This window comes from Carassius gibelio, chromosome B3 (assembly GCF_023724105.1).
Source record: "Carassius gibelio isolate Cgi1373 ecotype wild population from Czech Republic chromosome B3, carGib1.2-hapl.c, whole genome shotgun sequence".
Classification (NCBI taxonomy): Eukaryota; Metazoa; Chordata; class Actinopteri; order Cypriniformes; family Cyprinidae; genus Carassius; species Carassius gibelio.
This window is the reverse complement of record NC_068398.1, coordinates 37,127,073-37,130,804: the sequence shown is the minus strand read 5'-3', so window position 1 is coordinate 37,130,804 and position 3,732 is coordinate 37,127,073. Positions and strand designations below refer to the sequence as shown.

Sequence of the window (3,732 nt, the reverse complement as noted above, 5' to 3'; positions counted from 1 at the left end):
AGTGGAAGGTTTTAACCCAGTCCTCCTCTCTTCCCGCTGCGCTGAAGACAGGTTCGCTGCTGCTGCTGACGGGACACTAAACACAGAGCGAGCCAGTCTTGACAGTTGGGGTAGCAGGGTCTCGTGCTGTTTACATTAATTTACATTACTTTAGAGGCTTATAATACCCAGCCGGCACATGACCGACCTTCAACGTTGAAATATGGTTGAAATAAGGTCAGTTGTGGTTTCAACGTTGAAACAACGTTGATTCAACGTTTAAAGCTGAATGGTTGAAAAACATCCAGCACATGACCAACTTTCAATGTTGAAATAAGGTCAGTTGTGGTTTCAACGTTGAAACAACGTTGATTCAACGTTTAAAGATGAACTGTTGAAAAACTTACAGCACATGACCAACTTTCAACATTGAAATATGGTTGAAATAAGGTCAGTTGTTTTAATGAAACAACGTTAAAAATGTTTAATGCTAAATGGTAGAAAAAGGTTAACAAGCTTTTAAATTATTTATATTAAATTATTTAAATTAATTATTATTTTAATAGCATTTAAAAATATTTTAGTCATGATACCTATTCTAAAATCTAAAGGTATATGTTAAATATTATCATCATTAACAACAATAAAACTATACATTTCGCTGCTTTATCACACTGAAACAACTCCCATTGGTAGTTTTATTTTATTACTTCTATCATGATTGGTTAATCTGGCTGTCATTCAGGAAACTGGACAATGAATCGGTTCGCGCTTTTCTACATTTAAAAATATGACCGTTATTGTCGTCTTTCTGTGAGTGAGGCGGCTAACTGTGAGCTGCTGCTCGTTATAACTGACTGCTCGGTCGGTCCCGAATTATTTCATATTTGCCTGTACATTTTTTATTTATTTTGAGCGAATTTGAGTCGTGACATGTCAATGGAGAACAAAAACTGTGAACACAAGAAGGGTCATGTGTTCTGCGAGGTCCTGAAAACATCCTGTCAAAATGAGGTAAGAAAATCGCTAACTTTATCTTTATTATCTTTTGAAAATAGTAAAGTATTACCAGAGTTTACAAATGGGTAGTTTAAAGGACATGTAACCTGCAGATAAATAAATACCCGTGTGTCTATTTTTGCATTGCTTTATCACAGATGATCAAGTTAGATGCTCACCTAATGTGTTGCTGTTAAGTTATGTGTTAATGTCTGTCTTTTAGCGATTTTCCCATATTTTCCTGATATGTATCCCATGCATTAGGTGTGTTATATATGTTTGTATTCTTATAATAGTTTCAAAGGGTTTTCTGAAACGTATAAGTGCAAATGTCGGTATTTAAATAATATAATTTTAATGAATTAATGAAAATGAAAAAAAAAGGATTGTTTAAAGCCATGGTTCTCAAAGTGTCAGGCCCCCTCTAGTTGTTATGCAGGTGAATCACTAAATTAAACTAATTAATGTTAATATATTTTAACTTAATCTTTGAGTAAGTTTTTTTTTTGCACATTTAAGTATGTTACAGTTAAAGTACAGTTCAGTTTTGTAACTTTTTACATTTAAAATTACATTTTAATTTAAACTTTTTTTTTCATTTACCTGTGTATGTAAGCACAGTTGTAGTGTTAATGTTCAAACATGGTAAAGTGTCTGACAACAATTAATATTCTTATTAGAATAAAACTGCCTCATTTTTTAACTGTAGAGCTGTAGCTGAATAGTTTGGCCTACTACGCTGCTGAAATGTAATGTTGGTCATTATGGTGCAACTTAATATTTAATAACAAATATTTTCTGAAGTGGTACTTGGTATAAAAAGTTTGAGAACCAGTGGTTTAAAGAAATGGTATAATATGAAATCCTGCTTTTTAAGAACTTTTCAGTAAACCATTTCTTCTTTCCCCTTGTAGAGTCATCGAGGATCCAGTTTATTCTTGAAACATTGGTAAGAAATTGTTCTTCTGCTACATTGCACTGTCACTTCTGCTAGAGATGCTTTGACCTTTTGTGATAGGTTTTGATTGTGCTTAGTTTAATAAAAATGTACTTCATTTGATTTGACTTGTTTTTCTACACTGTAATGTTAGTGTTCTGATTAAAACAGTGTGACTGGGGGCTCTGAAAACACTGCTTGTGAATAATTTGTTAATATTGTACATTTTCATCTGAATACATTAAATAAGTGTTTAATGAATAGTGTTGTCCACTTTGTTTCCAACCTCACTGTTACTGAACTGTGTTTTCCTGGACTGTGCCCAGCTGGTGGAATCACCTCCCAATCTCAATCCGAACTGCTGAGTCTTTACTCATTTTCAAGAAACATCTTAAGACTCATCTTTTTCACCAGAACTTAACCAACTAATGCTAGCACTTTTCCTTCTTTTCTTGTCTTTTATATATATAAAATAAAAAAAAACCTGTCTATGCGTTCTGTGCTAGACTAACTGAGACTTGTCATAGCACTTGTATACTGTTGTTGTTCGCTTGTACACCTGACTGCTTCTGTTCTTCTCATTTGTAAGTCGCTTTGGATAATATCGTCTGTTAAATGATTAAATGTAAATGTTTATACAGGACGGTACAGAAAGTGCACAAGTGGGAGAGAGTGAAGAGGACGGCGTCAGAAAGGACCTAGCGCTGGGACACTTTCAAGGATCACCCGAAGCACAACCACACTGTATACACGAGGCTGTTGTTTCTAACATTTTAGAGTGCCCTGCGATAGAAATCTCATTCTGCATTCCCCACGGTAAAGAAGACACAGTCCGGGGGGTTCCCATTAGAAATCAACTGGTGGAAGGTTCCCTTCTCGAACTGTTCAACACATTTTCACTGCACAAATGTACACAACTCTTGTAATGAGACACATTACTAAAACATGTTTTTGACAGAAACTGTAGGTTTCCACCAAAATAAAAGATCCACTGGTTTCAGTCATAAAGGTACAAGGGTTTGTCTTGTAAGTGCTGAAAAAAATATGCATTTTTGTGCCGAATTATTTTACAAAAACCTTTAAATATTATGGTATTTGGATTGTTCTACTACATGTTTTTAGCATTACCTCCATGCATACTCTGCATAATAAAGTGTGGGATTATTTTCATCTGTTTTATACAGTATGTTTCCAAAATTAAACTGCTGTTTGACAATTTTGAGCCTGTGGTAGTTTATTGAAGTTGTTTGTAAAGCCATTGCTGCCAGTCATTAGATTTTTAGCCTTGCATGTACCGTGTTGATCTAAATGCCAACTAGGATCTAGGTGTATTTATACACGGTGCCAGGTACGACGGGGAAACAACGTCGTGTTATCAACGCTGATTAACTTTTCAAAATCAACACCTCATTCAGCTTTCATCCCAGGTCTGCAGCACGACCCTAATTCACCCGTAATGCAGGTAAGACGGTGAAACAGCGTCGCGATTTCAACGGTGAATCCACGTCGTGATTTCAACGTTGATCCAATTTGCAAAATCGAAAGGTTATTCAACGTTGTTTCAACCATGGTACCTGACGTTGTTTCAACGTTGAATCAACGTTGAAATGCCGGCTGGGTAGCTACTACTACAATAATTTATATAAGTGAAGTATAATCATGGGTCGCGCTGACGGAAAAGCGTGCGTGCGCGCGTGAGACTGTCATGTCAGTAGGCTATGTCAGTTTAATTATAACGGGTTGAATTATCACATTATGAAAGTTATGAGGTTATGAAATGTCTTTCTATGTTTGTTTTTCTATCGTCGACATCAACT

At 35.5% G+C, this 3,732-nt stretch overlaps 1 long non-coding RNA gene across 1 annotated transcript; it reads left to right on the top strand.

Annotated features, from left to right (window-relative positions):
• Positions 1 to 320: 320 nt before the first annotated feature.
• Positions 321 to 3,137, top strand: LOC127953497 (uncharacterized). The gene is made up of 3 exons (XR_008153261.1): positions 321 to 993; positions 1,893 to 1,927; positions 2,557 to 3,137. It is a non-coding gene; the product is annotated as an uncharacterized LOC127953497 (long non-coding RNA).
• The last annotated feature ends 595 nt before the right edge of the window (positions 3,138 to 3,732 follow it).